Below are 21,408 nucleotides of genomic sequence, written 5' to 3' on the forward strand. Positions count from 1 at the left end.
ATACTGATGATAGTAGTATTTTGAAGTGGATGCTGTTGAACTGCTGTATGTAATGCCGACCTATCTTTAGATAATAGATTTTATCCAACAAATGATACAGGTTATCAGAAAGGCAACAGTTCAGACAGATAGCCTGCAAACATTATTCAGTGAAAAATTATAAAAAAGATTTACATTATGATTTTTCATTTTATAATTATTCATTTTTTCTTCATGATCTTTTTTTGATTAACTTTGCATTGTTGTGCAGTTTCAAATGAACACTAATATTTACACTTATTGGATTATGTTATTCAGAAGATGCTAAGACACGTAAGTACAAGGACGTTTAGGATTACCAAGTCAAATATTGTAGGATAATTTTCTTTGTCTAATATATGGTCATTAACAATTAATTTCTCTTTTGGCCTTGACCATTCCTACTGCTAGCAACAAGGCCCATTTCGCTTGGCAGATTGGGTTTTTTTAAATACTTTTTTCCATTTACAATTTTTTTTTTTAAATTAAACAACTATTTTATCCCTGAAAGAACTTGAATTTGCTAAGACTTCGTTTGTACACTTTATGTACTTTCATGTCTCCTCTGTAATGGTCTTTATTTAGTCTTCATGGAACTATTTCCCTGTAGCACAGAACTATTGTCTAGCTAGACGTAACTATTTCTTGGTAGCTGGGTGAATTCCTACCTCCAAGTTTATAGAAAAGCTCTTAGAGCCTAAGAAGGGACAAGAATTCACCATGTTCCCTAAATCATTTATCATTTGCCTTGCTCTTCTTTGAGTATAGAGGAAGAAACTAACAAAGTAATGAACTGGTGAAACTACATTCATCAAAATTTCACCGTGGAATAAAGAAATTGTTTTTTTGTTAACTTGCTTTAAATTCATAAGAATCATTAAAATTCCAGAATATAATATAAATTACAATAATTTGCATCCTTGTAACCAACATGCAAACACCCCCTCCCCCCCCAAGGTTACCTCTCTTACCACCTTTTTTTTAAATTTTAGATTCTTTAACAAATCTTGAAGACAAATGGAAGTCACATATATGGAGGAAAAGGTTGGGGGAAAAAAAGCAGATATTAGATAATGTTCTTGCTCCCTTACATTCCACAGCATTAGAATTGAATGTGCATGCTCTCATTAAGGAATGTTCCTAAGCATTTGTCAAGTGTATTATTTGCACACATTTACTTCAATCCACAAGTTTGAAGTTGAAAGTAAAGCAAATTTAAAGCTGCTGAAGTACTGTGAAGCTCTGAGGCCATACAGCAGTTTAGAAGGGCAAGCATTTTCAAATGTTATTGCATTTAACAAAGATGGTAACATGTCCAGTATTTCAAGTACCATGCTATGGACACTACTGTCAAATGATGACGGGGCCAGAATTTTGTTTGAATATTTTAACTTACTTCATTAAGGATTTTATTTATTTCTTCTTATAGGCAGGTTTTGTATTTTTATGGTATTTGTATCTAATCACATTTGAAATGCAAAGTTGAGTTTGCTTGTATTGACTGTGTAGCTGTGAGTGAAAAATTACATTAATAAAAATAATGTGCCTAATACATTTTAGAGAATTTTACTTTCTTAGTATTTCCTAGTTTCACAAATATTAATTGAAATATAGACTTACATTAGTGAATACTTAGTTTTCTTCATGCACAGATTCTGTTTTCATTAATACCAGTGCTGAAATAAGTCTTCAATCAGTGAGAAATGTACTATCAGGCCTTAAAAATGTAACACCACATTTGGGAAGTTATGTTTAAGAGATGCAGTATATAAAACGCATTGACAGAAAGCAACTGTAAATTGGGGGCTGATTGGTATCAGTACAGTTCCATTAAATGGAAAGAAGAGAAACAACTGACAGTGGTAAAGCTAGAATCTACTAAAATCAGTAGAATCTTCCTATGCAATTTTATAAATATTCTAAAATATCTTTAATTCTCTCAAATGAGAAATTAGTATCTGGTAAATTAGGATTGTCTCTTGAAAGACAATATTATGTTAATATATTTTTATTTTCCCTCTGAAAAATGTCTATGAGTATGAATCACTTTATGTTAATGCTACCCTTTGTGTAAAACAAAAACTTTGAGGATACCTTACACAAAGATTGAGGCAAAAAGTAAATCACTGTTTCATGACCATAACAAGACTGTTTTGCTACTTAGCCATTTAACTTAATATGTAAATACCATTATGACATAAAAGTCCTAAATTTTACCATGCATGCAGCAATACATAATAACATTATTTGATAACTCATACCATAAATATCATAGAATCATAGAATCATTTAGGTTGGAAATATCCCCATTTTCTGGGTTTTATGGGATAGAAAAAGTAGTGTTCATGTATAGAACAGACGCGCACAAATTCTCCACAAAACAAGAATCTGGATATAAACCTTCAAAATCCATTTGGAGTTGAGTTCAATAACAAAACCAGCTAAGGTTAAGATCTTGGTATCTCACAACGTAGATGCTGCTGGTTTAACATATTCCCTATTACGCAGATGTTTTCATAGAGCTGAAAAATCTGAAGCAGCTAAATTTTCTTGAAGGAGATGGAAACTTATGACTTGACCAGTTTAGTGATATTTAGGGAATTAATGAGATATGCCATTAATATGCATCATGTGGAACTGCTATTACACTCTGGAAGGGACCAATAGACCACAGTTCTGTGTCTGGAAGTGATCAGCAGTCAATAACTTCATTCTCTCATAAAGCACTTAATTTTAAAAGGGAAGAAGTTCTGTAACATCAACAACTCTACAGTGCATGGTTTGAATCAGAAATATTGCTACTTCTAGCACCACTGCACATACTGTTCTTATTCAAGCAAATGTTTAACATTCTTGGTTCTAACTAGGAATTTCCCTAAATTAAGTTTTGTGGTAACAGGCTGAAGATTAATTACAGTTCATACAAAAGCTGGGGTTATCTTATTCTTTTTGATTCAGGCTTTTGAGTGTTTTCTATTTCTTATTTACGTAAATAAACTGAGCAGAAGGAAAGGAAAGGTACCCACATGAGCTAAATTCTCCCTTATGATGACTCTGTGCAGTAATATTATGGCTATAATATAATCATTTAGTGTTTGTTGTTCAGACTAGACTGAACTAACAAGCATCATTAGATACATCGCCTAACTGTGCCAGTATTAGGCAGAGTTATGGTTATCTGCATGCCCTCACACTGGATTTTGAGTTGATCTTTAGCTTTGAATTTTGTGGGTTCCTAATGCTTGAGAGCATGGGATAATTTTGAGATGTTTCCAATATGTCTGGAATGTATGTTACCTTCAATTACTATTCTTTAGACTTCAGTGGGTTTTCTGCTTATAAAAAGAAGAAATTGAACAGGTGATACAAAAACTTATTTTCATGAGGCCTTCTGTTTATTTACAAATATGAAGTTTTCCTGGTAAATCTATCTTTCTTTCTTTCTTTCCTTTTTCCTTTCTTTCCTTCTTTCTTTCTTTCCTTTTTTTCTTTCTTTCTTTTAAATAAATTAAACTTCTATGGTCCAATACACAAAAGTTATTATTTTAGAGCTACCAAAAATGTTTCATGGTGGATGAAACAAACCAATGCAAAGCTACAACTTCCTTATGCCCTTTCCCCACATCTTTCAAGTTCCCTTTGTTTCTTCCACCTTCCTGACCTCCTCCTGCTACATGCCCAGAGTCCCTTCCCTTAGTACAAATGTACAGCCACTACAGTCCCATTCCTTGTATCCTCTCTTATTCTGCGTGCCTCTTCAATTTCCTTCCTCCTCTTACATCCCCTTATGCTTCTTACAACATAATAATTCATCCTCCCTATTCCTTCCTTCCTCCCACACAGATACGTTCTGTGCCTCTTGCTTCTTTCTTCATTGATTCATTCAGGTGCAAAGGTTTGGTTTTGGAAAAGGTAATGAAAAATTACCATTAATTAATCTCTTTCTAGTTCCTCCCTGTTTGGACCATTCATTTCTAAAATTTATGAACATATTCTGGTAAATATAAAAAAACCCCAACTTGTCTTTAAAAAATAACTGACAGATTTCAAAACCAGATAATCTGTTTTTCATGCCTTGCAATATCTGCTTTGTATAAAACATATAGTTTGAAAATAATTAGGAGATTGTGGCAGGTAGTTCTGCAATATATGTTCTGCATTTGGTAAATTCCCCTTGCTAATGAATAAAATAATGGATTTCGAGAAGTTAGAAGTTGCTCATTTTCAGTAAAAACTTTGCAGTGATAATCTCTGAGATTCCTTTAAAAGCGCATTCTACAAAACTCTAAAAATGAGAATTTAATTGAACAGATATTGAGCGTGAGAGTTTGAAAAAAAGAAATCCCCAAGAAAGTGAAAGTATTGCTGTTCCGTTAATTAAAAAGTAAAGTTTAACCAAGAATTTTCCTTCTTAAAATATTTTCACACCAAACCTCACTGACTTGTTCTTGAAGCATTTGAGTTCAAGTTCCATCAAATATTTCGTTACCAAGCTGGTTTTGCAGACTTGCATTAAATCTCAGATGAAGCTTCGGGGTACAAGTTCAAATAAATTAAGGCCCAATCAATAAAACTGGAAATCAGCCTTGCAAATCACATTGCCTACTAAGAACTGTCATTAAATTAGAGTCAAATCAAATTACACAATAATGAACAACAGCCACTCCTCAGGTATGACAAGGTATCCTTAACACAAACCTCCACCTGCCCGAAGATGCATGCAGCCCAATGTTTGCTCCGGACTGGCAGGGTTGCCCCTTGGTGAGGGTTCCCACGTCCTTGGCTCCCGGCTTAGGGAGCTGTGTGGGCACAGCCCCGCAGCCTTGAATCACAGCCCTTATCCGCTTTGGTATTTCCAGCAGCTCACACAGCTAATAAATAATGCATTCATCAGGCAGACTGCATGTTTACCTCCATAGACCAATACTTGGACTTTTTTAGCCAAAGAAACCCAACGTGACTGATAGCTACACTTGTTTCCTTTCTTTTGGGCACAACACTGCCGTACCTGTCCTTGGTGGGGCGGTGGGGCGGCAGCAGTCCCCGTGCCACCCCTGCCCCAACAGCACAGAAAGGCTCCTGGGTGCCCCTGGTACAACAGTGCCTGCTGGTGCTAAGGGCAGAGGCACAAGTGCCCAGGCAGCGCTCCCTGCCAGCGCTTGCCTTTATGGCAGGAGGCTGGGGACAAGACAGTCTCCCACTGCAGACCAGTCCTCCCACAGTGCAGGGCAAAAGGAGGGAAGGAGTCACATGCTCCCTTTGAACACCTGCATGGCTGGCAGCAGCATCATCAATAGGTCTATCAGGTGTGCAAACTGCTTTCTGTTTAAGTTGTTGGTCGCAGTCTGCACACAGCATGAAGCTTTAAACTGAATTTTAATTTTACTAAATTTTATGAAATACTAAAATTTTTCAAAGTTGCACACATTGTCTCTCTGTTTATATTGTCTTGCTTTACAACAGCAATTAAGAGAGAAATTAGGGCACTGTTTTCTCATAAAAGTGGCTAAGAATATATTGTGAGTCCATGTTTAGGCAAGCACCTCATATTCAGAAGCACAATGCAAAGGCAGCACTGACCAGTTTATGTATCTTGCAATTGGGTCAGTCATTATGAAGCTTATGGTCAAAAAGCTGTAAAAATGCCTATGCACCTGAGGTTTCTCTTTTAAAACTTGCCCACATGTAAATCAACAGGATGCAGGCTCCTAGATGCCCAAGACATTTTGGGGAAAAGGTAGGATCACTTCAAAATGTTACATTAAATATGAGTTAGGTTTTGACACTTGTCACTAAAATTTACATTTTGGCCTTTCTGGTACAGTTATACTTCAAAACTGAAATAATAATAATGATACTTCTAAATTCTTATATCAGAAGCTAAAAGCGTCAGAAAAACAATATACTTTACAGTATTATATAATAACGACTCTCAAAACCCCCTTTATCACCACAGGAATCATGTACTTCACAAGTCACATCCTGAGTAAATGCCATTTAAAGACAAAAATACATTTTTAGCAAAAACCTCCCTGTGGCTCTAGCCAGACTGCCAGCTGTGGTACTTCAGATGGACTCGAGCATGCAGTCTCATCTCCAAGTTTGTGTGGGCCATAATCAATATAAGCTGAGTACTACTGAGAGTTTTCAGACGCTGCCTTCCTATGCAGCCAGTGTTGAGACACAAGGGCCATACTTAATTAGGTGGTCTGAGCTTAGTTTTTTACAACACACAACCTGGAAGTAAATATTTGGGCAGTAGGGCTGAAGAAATTAGAAGTGGATATGGTAAGATACATACCTTTGGATAAATCTAGCCTAACCATAGATCAAAAGTTGTTATCATTTGGACAAAGGAGAAAAGCACACTACTTAGCATAGAGCTGAATAGCTACATTGGTCCACTGCCCCCCATACCCCAGCTCTCGAAGATGTCCTCACACACTGGCACCAGCTTCAGCAGCAGCCCTCAAACACGATGGTCTGGAGGCATAGCTGCTGCTTGAACCAGCTTTGCCACTAAGATTGGTGACCTTGGCACAACGTTCTCAAAATTGCCTTGGGTATCCTTCTGTACAGTCCTGTACTCTGCTGTGAAAAGAAGCCCTTTTCAGCAGCTCACTTACAATTTAGTTTAATATAGTATCAATCATACTTTAATAAAAATTCTACACCCCAAAAATCCTCCTCGCCATAAAATGCTCAACTGATGCAGGCAAACCTGAGGGCTCAAATAACTTACAGAGTAAATCTCCTTCAGCTGTGTAAACTAAGTGTATTTGGGCTTTTTGAAGAAGCAGAGAGGCTGGAGATGGAAATACCCTCAAAAAGTGCAAGATTTGTGGAACAAGCTATGATACAGAATAGCAGTCAAGGATCTTCAGCCAAGGACACATGAATACCAGAGGTACGTTCAAGCCATGTCTCCAGCTCTCCTGGTAACAGGCTACCATGGAATCTACTTCCAGACCCAGACTGAACATCTTTCTTGGGCAACTTTCCAGGAAACCAACGATTCACAGGGATTTAGTGTGCTCCAAATGCTATCCCTAGTCTAAAGGGGAAGTTCTTTCAAGGGATGGCGAAGTTATCGTGGGAAAGTTCCCATCTGATGATTTCTTCCTAATGTGGGAAGTTAACAAATTCGTCTCAGCAAACTAATTACAATGAATGAGATGAAGTATTCTGGAGTTGTATTCTTTTTTTCATATCAGTGTAGTGTCATGCAAAAAACCCCCAACAGTATACATACATAAACATATATATAAAACCTTTCTGAGACTGACAGTCGTCTTTTCTCAGACGTGTAAATCTGTTTTGATACTGCAGTCACCACCAGGCTGAGTGCATGTTAGGGAAAAGTGAGCCTTATAGTGCTTTTAGTGTCCAGAGACTTTGCTTAAAAAAAATTACAGTCACACAGAGCTTGAGCAAAGTCAATCCCACAGTCTTAAGACAGACCTACAAAGGAGGTAGTACCAAACAGCTTATTCTCCTTCCTAAGTTGGAGAGTCATAATGCAGAGGTTTCATGGAGGATTTGGTTTGAGTAAGCTTTTGCTTTCTGCTAACCTTATAAACATGACTGAGATCTCACTCTTCTCTCAAGCCAGCAGGGTATTCTCTGTCCATCCCTGTTGCCAATATATCTGCAATGCTCTACGTTCTTTGCCATAACTATCATGATGTCAGCAAATGAAGAATCAAAAAAGGATCAGTGGAGGAATGTGTGTAAACCAAAGGTATACGGAGACAGAACAAGAAAAATTAAGGGACCTGCATTTCCCAGATAAACCACAGATAAACCCAGATAAATCACTCTCAACCATGGAGATAAAGCTTTATCTGAGGAGACTCATAACATTCAGATAAAGGCAATATATTCATAATGTATGTATGTTAACCACATACAAGAAAATATAAAATGTATCCTGCCCCCGCCTTTTCACCCAACCACAAAAGCAAAGTAGGCAGTACACAAGGCTGTTCTGACTCTTAGAAAAATGATTAGTCTGCTATTCTGTACCTGTATCCTTTCGCTAAGGCTCTTGGAGCATATCAGCACCAGTCTTACTCAAGCCAGACAACTACATTAGTCAGAAAGCCTTTAAGTACAGTTGTTTAGGGATGAGATCTTTCTATTCAAAATGAGGTGCAACAAAGGCAGTAGAGAGCAATGGGATCCATGCCTATTTTTCTCTTAGATCAAGTAACATGTCAATCACATTTGCAAAAGAAGGGATAAGGAGGCAGGAGCCAGGTATTTCTGAACAAATGAGAATGTCATGCTAGAAAAAAAGAGCCATGATCTTTGACTTTTTATTCAGATTTTGCAAGTGTTCTTGAAAAGACTTCATCAGTGTAAGGCTTGCTCTGTTTCTAGAAGTAGCATGAAAGAAGAGGTGGAGGGAACAAAAAAAAAAAAAAGCATTTGCCTGAGATTTCCATATAATTGATACAATTTACAGTAAAATACAGCTGAAAAACCCAGAAGCCTTGTACAAAATTAAACTCTACCAAAAAGATCACTCTGATGTAAATATTTTTACTATGTGAGAAAAGACAAAGCTGAAACAATTTAAGTCTTCTGTACTATGTAATGCAAAAGCATTAGCTTCTCAATCTTGTATTTAACTATGCTATAAAAGCAATATTCACATTTAAACAGGGCCTGCCAGACGTATTTAATTTTAGTTTTATTAAAAAATAAATGGAAGCTGCTCTTAATAGATAAATGAGTGTCATATGAAACTACATCCAAAAAAATCTGAAAAATTTGAAGTGCACTTCTATTCCAACATCATCAGTTAAGCAACCTATCACAGGTCTCTTGCTGAAGAGTTTCAATAAAGAAGTTTTAGAGATTACTAAGGGCTGTTTGTCATTTTTAAAGGACAGATTTGCAAGGAAAACCTTTTCTGGGATTGTTTTTAAATATTTTACCACATCCTTTACTTAAAAATCTCTAAAGAACTTCAACTTACTTGAAGACAAGAGGAAGTTAAATGAAGCATGAGACCAAGTGAAACTCAGTATTTTCTTTTGTTGAAGTGGAATGACGAAACCAGAAAGTACATCAGCCACAGAGGAAAAGACATTTTATAATGACTTTCAGCTTTGATGATGTAAATCTATAGGATTATTTATAACAGCTTAAAATATGCCATACCAACTGTATTGACCCATATTCACTCATATATTTTTGACTGTTCTGTGCTATTGCAACAGCACAAAATTAATAAAAACTTGCTTTACCTACTCTGGTAAACTGGATTAATGGCAGCTTTATTCCACAGAAAGTTCTCAAAATGGCTGTGCCCAAAACACCCAAGCTCTGTTAGTGCATCCGACCCACGGTTATTAACTCAGAAACATCCCTTTAATACTGTTTTCTTTGGACATGCCTCTGGACACAGGCACTGTGGGCTGCAGAAGGAAATCCAACTCTCCCCAGCTCTCTGAAGCTACTTAGCTCTTAAGAGAAACAAGATCTGGCATTAAAGCAGCTTTTTGCCAGGCTCTAAGTTTCTGTCTTGGGAACCAGGGTTAAGGCCTCAGATCAGGCCTAATCTTTACCAAGGAAACTGTGGCAAGCAAAAGGGTGTTGGGTGGGTCAGTATCTCTGCATCTAGTTTTTCTGTAGGACCAAACTTGTGAAATGCTGAGGACCTGTGTCTCCCAAAGAAACCACTGGGAGCTGCAGATCACTTGGATCTCAAGATTTGTCCCAAAATACCCTAATGGATATTTCTTTTACATGCAAGAAGCAAAGTAAAGGCACAAGGATGATAACATTATGGCTTGCTTACAGGAACAAACACTGTTAGATGGGCCCTAGGTTGGAACACATCCATGTGTAGCCATGTTACGAAGTGCATTTATTTCCTACAGAAGCAACATAGCAATATGAGTACTACGTGACTAACTAATATTCCAACTGCACTGTAAAGGTAAAAATGCCAGACTTTGCCTGAAATAGACAATATGTTTTATGACTTCAAAATGAAATCACAGAAGACCTAACTTCATCCAGCTGTTCTTAATAGGGCTTTTTTTCCCCTTTGTTTTTCATTCTCTACCTTAATCCGCTTCAAAATTACTTCACAGTCTCATTCATTTTTGCTTGTAACTTGATAACTCTTACCAAAACAATGTATTGCACATTACAGGGCAAAATAACTAAATTAAAGAACAGAGAAAGAAAACATATATTCATTAAAGCTGGTGATGCTGCAATGAAAATTTGCATAGCAACCTGCAACTATGCCTGATAGAATTACAAATTTATCATTCATTGAAAGGATAGATGAAACATTCTCACATTTTCTGAATCAGTCATTTCTATTCTATTCAGCTTAGTATAAACAATCCCCCTTATTTTGCAACTAATTGAACAATTCATATAAAAGGATTGAACACCTGTTGCTCTGTTGGCAGAAAACAGCAATTACAATGTTTCTTTCCAATGGACTTAAACTACAAAAGAAATATTTTAAAACAAAAAAGGAAGATAACATATTGGTGACCAGGGTCCTTTTGAATCCACAGAGGATATTACAGTTTTTATTCAGATTGTGAGTGGTCCCTGTTAAGCTTCATTGGTTGATGGAGATCTCCTCTCTATCCCCCATTTAGCCACTGCCCCCTTAAGCATTTTCCATTAGCTTGGAATAGCTCTGATTCACTCAACCTCCTCTCTCATCTTTCCCACACACTTTAAGACAGGCTTAAAATCCATTGTACATCCACCTAACTGTCATGCAGATCCTCTTTATCAATTTCATAGAATCATAGAATCATAGAATGGTTTGGGTTGGAAGATCCTTAAAGATCATGTAATTCCAACCCCCCTGCCATGGGCAGGGACACCTTCCACTACACCAGGTTGCTCAAAGCCCCATCCAGCCTGGCCTTGAACACTTCCAGGGATGGGGCATCCACAACTTCTCTGGGCAACCTGTTCTGCTGTCTCACCACCCTCACAGTGAAGAACTTCTTCCTTACATCTAATCTAAATCTAACCTCTTTCAGTTTAAAGCCATTACCCCTCGTCCTATCACTCACTACATGCCCTTGTAAAAAGTCCATCTCTGGCTTTCCTGTAGGCCCCCTTTAAGTACTGGAAGGCTGCTATAAGGTCTCCCTGGAGCCTTCTCTTCTCCAGGCTGAACAACCCCAACTCTCTCAGCCTGTCCTCATAGGAGAGGGGCTCCAAACCTCTGATCATCTTCACGGCCCTCCTCTGGACTCGCTCCAACAGGTCCATGTCCTTCTTATGTCAGGGGCACCAGAGCTGAATGCAGGACTCCAGCTGGGGTCTCCTGACAATGGAGTAGAGGGGAACAATCACCTCCCTTGACCTGCTGGTTACACTTCTTTTGATGCAACCGAGGATACGGTTGGCTTTCTGGGCTGCAAATGCACATTGCCGGCTTGTGTTGAGCTTCTTGTCAACCAACACCCCCAAGTCCTTCTCCTCCAGGCTGCTTTCAATCCACTCATCGCCCAGCCTGTATTTGTGTTTTGTTTGGAATTTCGTACTACAAACATTAATCATGGAAAATAAATACTATTAAAAAGAGAGATTAAATCCATTTTCATCTCCTCTTTTTATTCTTTATCTAGGAAAGTGGTGAAGGAAGTCTTAAGCTGAGGTAGAAAGAGTCAAATATAGGGATCTGTAAGCGAGTGATTTTTTGAAAGGCAGAACTGAAAGGAAAACAATAACCAAAACACAAGCAAGCATCAAATCCACTTAAAATAAACATTCTTATCTTTCCTTGCTGATGCAAAACCTAAAACAATTAAACATTGGAAATGTCAAGTATTTGGTTATGGTCACCTGCAATAAAAGTAAAGCAAGAAATGCAGGGATTCAAAATACTCTGGAGAAACCTATTTGATGTTAACTTGGGAGCACTAGGACCACAGCCCTCACCCCCACATAGGACAGCCACGTTTCACCCTCTCCTCAGTCCACAGGAGTCTGGCATGCCCATGGCTCATATCAGTGGTGTCCACCTGACCACAGCACCACAGGAGCATGGCTCAGCTGTTTTGCTTTATATCAACAAACCCGAAATAATTTTCCAGCAAAATTATCACTATTACTACTATTAATTATAAATTATTAAGTTCTACTCCTTTTCACTTTTTATGGAAAAGTATGTGGAAACAGACAGTATCAGTTTTTCCCAACTATTTTGGAATGAGCATCACTGTCTGGTCCAGATGTTCCTACTTTGGCAGTAACGCCTCCCATCACGCTGATGAGACGTCATCTTTAAGGTCATTTTCAGAAGCAGGCCTCACTTAAAAATCATGGTGGAAATACAGGCAGAGTCCTTTTCCTTCTCATTTCATAGCTGTTTCTGGGAATGTCTAAACTGTGAAAACACTCAATATTTTTTCTCTCTTTGATAACATATCTGCTTATGGGATGTACACATCTCAAGGGATTTTTTTCTTTTTCCAAGATAAGGAAAACCAGCTGAAAACCAGCATGAAATGGGAATGCACAACTTGGGGCATAAACCTCCACAAGCACGCCATCATCTCCCTATTCAACTTGGGATCAGATGCACATTTTTTTGTCTTAGTGCATTCTGGTATCGCTTTTTTAAAAAAGGTGTGCCAGACATACAGGCGACGCAGGGGCCGAGTAGGGCAAATTCTGTCTGTGGCACCCAACCCACATGGGTGGAGGCACCCGGCAGTGGGACCTGCTGCTACCAGAGGTGCCCAGTGCTTTGGCAACCACTCGCATAGGCAATGTGACTTCTCCAAGTCCTGCCGAGTTAGGAAGATGCTTCAAGTTCACTCAGGGCCAAAAATGACCAGGGCATTGTGGGTCAGGCTGACACACTGTGTAAGCACACAGATGCTGAGACCCCAGAGCAGGATTAGGCTGAGCAGCACATGAATCATGACATGGTGGAAGCACAGGCAGGGCTGCAGGTTATTTGGATCTGTGTTCATAACACTGAATTGTGCAGACACAAAGAAAGAATATCATAAATCCAAGGAAGATCAGGATCAACTTGTGACACTGCTGCCGCTACCCAAGCAGCAGCGTACAATATTTTTTGGAAAGTATTATAAGGGCAGAAAAAATTGATCTTTTCCCTTTAAAAAGAATGTGCACCTATATAACAACAGCAACAAAAATCAACTGTATAGGATAAGCCATTTCTATGAAGAAAGAATAAAGCATTAAATACCTGATTTTTTTCTGAATTTATAAATAAAAATAAACTTTTAAAGCTTTCCCGTTAATGGAATTAAAATCATCATCAGTCTTTCCTTAAGTGTCTGTAGTACATAGTCACAGTCCATTAAGACAACATGTTAGCATTGTTCATAACAGGATGTAAATGAAATAATCAAGTCATCAGGACTATTTCAACATCAATAAAGCCTCAGAGTGATTATTATGTACAGCCATGACACAATACCTTTTTGCATACTTCCCCTGATCAGATTAAAGTGGTGATGAATTCCTCGATGGCTCAAGTGTGCTCCAAGGAAAGCTAGAAGGTTGTACAGTTAACTCCCAGGGTGTAACTCTAAACCATACAACCTACTACCTCAACCCGGATGCACACAGCTTCCGACGGTGACCATAAAGTCTTCTTCACTTCTTCAGCCTTTCTTTGAAATGTGACAGCAGCCACAGGCTTATATATTTCCCATGGGGGTACACTTTCAATGGCAATTATTCCCCACTTTTCAGATGATAAGGCATGTTCTTAGATGGATTTTTCTACTGCAGAGATAGAGTTTCTGTTCTATCCTGTTTACATATGTATAAAGATATATATACATGCATGTTTTATGTGTATATATATGCATACATATTTGATAGGATTGATGCAAGTCCAACTACATTTCTGGAAAGAAATGACCATTTTGTCTTATTTTACAATAAAAATAAAAATCTAAATCTCTTCTTGTTTTTTCTACATTTTTGAATGTAATATGATGTAATGGTATATTTAACAAAGCCAGCAAATGGTATATCCTACTCTCCCTCATTGGAAACCCTACAATTCCCTCACATCTCTTCATAAATTTTAATATGATATTAAGCCAAAGGTGCTTAAAGCAACCGATAAAAGAACAAATCACTTAATCAAGTTTGAAGATAAGGCAATGGACAAGAGAAGCATTCCAAAAGCAATACATAGATTTGTACACTCACTTGGGCTTGTTGTCAAATACGCACTGCAGTGCATGCTACGTAAACTTTTGCCAGATCACCATACTGACACAGACCCATAGAAGCGAGCTTGTGCAGTACGTTTCAACACAAGATCGGATCTACGGGTTTATGCCAATTGGCATCATTGATTAACATTTTCCTTTTCAAGTGAGATGCAAAAGACTTTAAACAAACAAACATATGAAGCAATGTAAGAATGAGTATTTAAGAGTAAAAATATTACCATCTATTGCAAAGAAGGCTACTTCAAACTTAACTGCATAAATGGTGGACGCACCAAACAAGCCAAAGACTTGTAACTAGTCTGGTTTTTGAAAAAGGAAGAAAAAACATTGTTTTACAGATTGATGGCACAACAATGTTTTGTCTTCAGCAGGAATTAACGTCCTTTTGTGCACACTTTGCCTTACCGATGAACTCTCAACTCCCAACAACTTGCATCTGACTACAGCAGGCAAGACTGGAATCCATAATTGGACGTGACATAGAAGTGAAAATACAGGTTTGTCCTTTGTGTCTAAGCTCATATCATGTACTACAACCCGAAATAAAAATCATGCACCAAATCTGAAAAACAATGAGGCACGCTGGAGTGCAGCTCCCAAACAACATTTTAAAGACTGCTTAGCTATTTTTTCATATTACAGGGCATCTAAGTACTGCTTGACAATAACTTGTTGATTAAACACCACCTATTAATCAAAGCAAATAAGTTAATTTGTATATTTTATTCACTAATCCTCCCATCAATGCTATTCCCTAATAATAAGAATGCAAGTAGAAACACAATCTTGCAAAACTTCAGGATTAACTCCTACAAATACTTTCTTCTTGTGACCGGCAAGCAGTACAATACAAATTATCACACACTGAATGTAGGGTGTCCTACGCAACAGACTGAAAACAGGTCCTCTGAGGCAATAACCAGTAAATTCAGAAAGGTGAGACACAGATACAGTTTTATAACTTACATATTCTAAATGAAAGTGTTGATAAATACTGCATCTTTAAGCATAGTATCTGACACATCACAATAACTTGTAACAATATAGCCACAAATGCATTTGTAACATACAGACATAAGAAGCAGGTATCATTTTAAAACCAGGTGCTATAGAAAGGACTCTTATGATTTTAGCGGGTTACTGAAATCTGTATCTGAATAAGATTTTCATGCCTGCCTTCCACTAGTTCCCACTGAAGGCCTAATTCTGCCATTGTTAGCTGGGCAAAACTCCTTCAAGAGAATGAGTGCTGCCAATAACAAAGTTTTTGAAACAAGGCAATGCTTCATTTCCTTGCAGACTGCGACATGTATTTCTAGTTCACTAATGACAGCTGAGCATTAGTAAATGACCTTTTCTTTTTTAATTTAGTGGATTAAATCTTGCATGTTCAAGCATACCCTTTTGCATTTTAAAATAATGTTATTTTCTAGAACAGTCTGTTTTAAATCTGCTTTTGCTTTATATACAACACTTCAGCATTCAGAAGGAATGATATTTTTATAATTGCTTTCTGCTGACACTGAGGAGATAGAATATGTGAGACAAGCACTCAAACTAGAATAGTTATCCTAGTATCAGAAATAAGTGTGCAGACTGCATATATAATTTACTGAATGATTGTAATAAGTGCTATAAAATTGCTTCTCCAATTTTCTTGTGGTTTTTTTGTGAATAGAAGAGATATTCCACATTTCAAAAATAATTGGTCACTGCATTATAGTTATATACTAGCAAATAGATATATGTACTATAAATATACTAGTAATATAAATATGCTAGTAATATATATGTGTTATATATTTACTAGGCACAACAAAAGAACAAATTATGTATTGATCTTTCAATTCATTCTAAAGCTTCATGGAAACATACAGTATAAAGGCTACACAAACTGCAATATTCCCAACAGAAAGTAATCAGAACAGAAGTTTAATACATATCTGTGAAATTATATTTGTAGGCTCTGCTAAGAAAAGAAATTCTTTTAAAGCTAACCTGCTTCATGTTTTTGCCATTAACTTTATTTTTTAACAAAAAAAAAAAAAATTAAGATCACTGTATTACCTTCGTTGAATTCTGGTATAATTAACTTCAGTTTCCTTTTTCATTTTTATTTTTTTCTTTCACTAAAACAAAACAAAAAAAAAGTGAAAGATTTTGAAATATCTGTTTTATCTAAAGTGTTTTCAGAACAACATGAAACATACACAAAATTAGTAATTATGCTTTTAAGATATAAAACCGACACACTGCTGACGCCCCTCTCAGGGCCATGGGAAGACATGCTGTGAACATGCACACTTTGGCAAAGGGACTATTTCATTTAGTATTTCCTAGTCTTTTTTCACTGCACAAATATTTTATTTTTATTAGGAATTCCAGAAGGAAAGGAGCATGCTTAACAAAAATAAATAGTTTTTATCAAATAGTGCATACAATCAGGTAATTTGGTGAAGAACTTCATAAAAATACTGGGATAAACTAAATGGCTTAAATCACGAAATGTTTGAAAAACTTTTTGGGAAAGAAACAAGAAAAAGATGTGATTACTATGATCAGATATAGAAATTTAAAAAGTTCTTTTAAGCTAATGCAAGTCTTGGTTTCTCAACAGACTTAGGTATTAATGACATACGTAAATACTCTAACAAAACTATTGGGGAGGGCAGTATCACTATAAATCTAAGAAACACTTTCTGGTACAAAATGGGTGAATGGAGGTATATATGTGTCATATACATAAGGTCTCCACTCAGTAATTTCCCAGAATTCATTGCAGAACAACAAAAATATAAGGTAGCAAAATTAGCATATGATCTTAGAAGTTACTGTCTAATCAGTAACATTTAAAAAGTTAAACACATTAAAACAACTTTATTTTGTAAAGTCATAATATATTTTTATATTTATAAAGTTTTTTATTAGACAAACAACTATCATGAACATTTTGAAAAAAATCAGGGTTTCTGATGAAAAAGACACTGTAAGCTACAAAGTAATTTCTAGCTGAGGACATCTGTATTTTTAACATAAATTAAAAAGACTAGAAAAATATTAAAAAAAAATTCCAAAATACATAAAACACCAATTTGGCTGAGCTTTTCAAAATCTGTCAGTCAGAATGAATTTTGTTACACACTCTTCTAATTGCCTAGTAATATGTTACAACAGACAGACAAATGCTTTAAGAGAAAGGCTCTACTAAAGCATCATATGCTCAAAACTTACTTTAACTCTGCATGCACTTATCAATCACAAACATTCTGAACGGATGGATAACTTAAATACTGTTTTCAGCTATTCCTGGACAAGTGCTGCTTTACCAAACATCTTAAGTCACTGTTACTAGCTGCAAACCAGGCTTACTTCATGAATGTCCCAAAAATGTGCCTTTTATTCCAGTGCTTATTACACTTATTTCTTTGGAATGGATTTAGATACAAATGTAAGAAACTCATATATGGATTAACTCAATAACAACTTTAATATACTGCCTACAAGAGCGATCCTTTCCTACAGTTTAGCACTTTTTTTTTCTCTTCCCCTCTTTAGAAACCGAAAGCATGAGTCACACTGTAAAAAAAGAATTTACTTTCCTTAGCAACCAGATCTAAATACCCACAACTTTCTTAGAGATAACCAAAGCTTAGACTGAATAAATGTAACATTAAGGTCTTTGCATAACTCCAGTGCTTAGCTAAGACAAAATGTGCCTAACCACTTATTTCCATAGACCCTCAATTTTTTGTTTACTTTCTATTTTTAGCAGTATTAGATCAAACACACCCCCAAAAAGTTAGTTTTAAAAAGTGTGAACAGCTGACTATGTTAAAATTAATACACAAGGACTCAGTTTCAAAACAACATGTTTAAAACGGCTTAAAAAAAGAAAAAGAGAAAAAAAGAAAAAGAAGCTATACCTGATATGAAAGGTACGTTTTCACCCAGTGCCAAATACTGCTATATGAGCAATAGTGAAAAAAACAAACAAACAAAAAATTCATTCCTTCTTTCTTTTTTTTTTTTTTTTTTTTTTTTTTTTTTTTACTAAAAGAATCAATCTCCTAGGCTCATTTTGTTACACTGTTTTAAGAAGCTCTAACACATCCTGATGTCTCTGTAGTGAAACATGCCAGATTTTTTTTTTTGGAAGCAGGAGAGTCACTTTTTTTTTTTTTTCTGCACTCTTGTATGTAGGACAAACTCAGATTTGTTTCTTCTTCTTAGGGCTCCTGTTCTTTCTCGGAAGAAGACCAGGGTGCCTGTCTTCTCTCTCTCTCGCTCTTCTCGGAATTCCAGGCACAAAGCACTGCGCAAAAGCTGCACCAATCCTTGCCGCAACTGCCTGCACAGGACTAGAGGTGGGGAGAGACCAGAAAATTCACCTCGCCCCTGCGCCGGTTTTATAAATGGGGATTGCACAAATCTGCTGGAGCAAAGGGGTGAAAAGGCAGGGTGCCAGTTTGCTACACTATGCTGCAATGATCTCATGTTCAATGCTGTCGCCCCGTTTGCCCAGTTCAAACGCCTGTTCATTAAACAGGAGGAAGAAAAAAAAAACAAAACACCAGAAAAATAAAAAACAACTTTTATCCTTCAGACTCTTAGGAGGGCTGTTCTAAACTACAGATCAGCAATAAAAAAATAAAGCATGTAGTTTTAAAATGCAGTTATGAAGCATAAATATTCTGCTTATATTTTCTTTCTTTCTTTTTTCTATTTGGAGATAAGAAGCAGAATTTATCAGGCGTGAAAGGGACAGCCTCCTGGTGGTGTGCCAAAAAAGCCAGAATAAAGGCAAAGTTGTGCTTCAAAGCTCAATTGCTTGCTGAGTCTGGCTAAAGTCAAGTATTAAGATCCACCATTTTCTGAGCCATGTAAGAAAAGAGGAAAAAAGTCAGAACGGGTGCTGCTTTCCAAGTCTCCGTTGGCACCATCACAAAATCTCAGCCGTAAGGTCACATGATGCTCTGCCAAATGTGGAGTGCATTCCCATAAACCATTCTGCTGATACTGCGAAGGCAGCTATTGTCTAGTTTATACCCAAAGTTCAGCCCACTCTTCATTGAATTAGCTGAAAAACGCATCACCTTTGGGGGTTGGGAGCCATGGAAACGTCTACCTGGCAGGCTGCCCACTTTTTCTGCCCATCAACCAGAGATGGAATTGTGCTGCCTAATGTAATGATGACTAGGAATGTGAAGAGTCGTCCAAAGTGAATCTGATTCTTGCAAAGCCTGCTTCATTTGCACAGCAAACTCTGGCTTCTTGTTGTTAAAAAGGGGAGGGGGGGATGGAAAAAAAAAAAAAAAGCGCCTTTCTCCTAAATGTAGCAATTAAAGGTCTAGTAAACATGCCTAGCCTGCAACTTTCCTTCATAACATACTGAAATAGTTCCCAAAATAAAGCACTTGGTATAAGGCAAGTTTTCTGATTTAAAGCAGTGCTGGCTTTTCCCCAAGTTAATGTGGCATCCCCTGGACATTTTTGCTCCTTAAGAAAAAAAAAAAAGTACACAACAGATCTCTCATCTCTTCTTTTTACCTGTCTTTATTGCCTCCTGATTTTATCTAGCACAAATTATACATGTGTGTGGCAATACCCACTAGTAACAGTGGGGATGCAATATTGCTGCAATATCTCCTTCAAAGCAGTCTCCTGAGAAAGCTGGTCATGTTTCCAGCAGCACGAAACCCTTCATCTGAGCCCTCTTATCTTCACTAGTGAGTAGGACAGCTGGTCTGCAAGTTTGCAAACCAGCACCTTTGAGACCAGTCAGCACCCTCCCTTCTTCAAAATGCATTTAATCTGGATTTCACGAAAAGAGATGCAATTAGGCAGAATTTATAAAAGATGCAAGTTACTAAATAGACTATATAATAGACATAACTCTTCTGCTACAGACCTGAAATTTCGATTTTGCCCATCTATTGTTCTAAAGTAAAATGTCACGTAAAATGTCACTTCCAAATGAAAAAACCATGTAACCTACTGAGCAAAAACCACACGCTCTCCCAGCACCTAAAAACCTTGTACAGAAGAATTTATCTTGGAGCTCAGCATTGTGAACAAATGAACAAAAATCCACTCACTGTTTCTACACCATGAAGCTTAATAGCTACTGCAAAAGAGATGTTAAAAATGTGGAAATTTCTCTGATCCTCCCATTAATAAAAATGGAGCCATGGGAGGAGCCTCTCTACCTATTAGCATCTGTACAAATGCTCCCGCGAAGAGGAGGTTGCATGCTAAAGAGCTTACAGCTAAAAACTGGTAAGGAAGAGCAAACAAAGTGGGAGACAACAGGCTAGAAACCGCAGCGGGAGGACAGGAAAAACCATTCCCAGGGACACTGCGGGCAGTAACTCTTCAGCTCGGCTACTTTTATGTTTTGTTTTACAGTTCTTTCCAGTTTCATTTTATTTACCTGGAGGAAATTGAAGGTTCATTACCGAAGGAAGGAAGTGTGAGAATGGGGGCTTTGAAGTGAAGGAAGACAGTTATGAGGGCGGCGCAGCCCTCGGAGGGAGGTCCCGGGGCTGCCCACCAGCCGAAGGGCTGCGGGGGCTGGCTGCACCCCCGGCTGGGACTGGGGCGGTGCAGGCGGCAGGCTGGCAGCATGAGGCAGCCCCTGCCTTGCTCCTGGCACACCCTGGAGGCCTGCGTCTGGGTTTTGTGGAGGGCAGGTGTGACTGGGAGGAGGAGAGCGCTCGGGGCAGCCTCTCCGGATGATGAAGGGCAATGCCAGTGGGGCCTTGAGGACTGGCAGAAGGAGCAGCCACCACAGCCCAGCAGCGGCGAGGGGCTGGGAGGAGGTGCTGGGTACAACCTCAGGGGATGGAAGCGACCTTGCTCTGCCTGCCGAGCCAGCGCACCTGGGATTGGCCCCACTCTGGTCAACCGGTGGGAGCTGACTGGCAGAAGAGAAACTTGCTATTGCCCCCATAGATCAGTCCACAGCTTAGTTCCTCTCTTTTCCAGATTTGGAGCTTTTCAAGGGCCAGCAGCCAGAGGAAAGCCCTCTGACGCAGTGACATGGTGTAAGCTCTCTCAGATGGTCTTTTGGAGTGAAATGCCATGCGCATTGTTTTGAATCCAAAGACCCTTTTCTTTTCCCTGTGAGCTAAAGATGACTGCCTAGGTGCTATCAGTAAGTGGAAAC

General features: G+C 37.9%; 1 long non-coding RNA gene across 3 annotated transcripts in view; it reads right to left on the minus strand.

The window, feature by feature from the left end:
* The window catches only part of LOC128145097 (uncharacterized), a 245,604-nt gene that overhangs the window by 25,107 nt on the left and 199,089 nt on the right, over window positions 1-21,408 (minus strand). For 2 of the 3 annotated variants that reach the window (XR_008236344.1, XR_008236345.1), the window contains one exon: window positions 16,311-16,372. This is a non-coding gene — a long non-coding RNA (uncharacterized LOC128145097). Of the gene's footprint in view, window positions 1-16,310; window positions 16,373-18,166; window positions 18,207-21,408 lie in introns of all 3 variants that reach the window. The other variant, XR_008236346.1, reaches the window with a different exon arrangement.

Source organism: Harpia harpyja, chromosome 8 (assembly GCF_026419915.1).
Source record: "Harpia harpyja isolate bHarHar1 chromosome 8, bHarHar1 primary haplotype, whole genome shotgun sequence".
Taxonomy (NCBI): Eukaryota; Metazoa; Chordata; class Aves; order Accipitriformes; family Accipitridae; genus Harpia; species Harpia harpyja.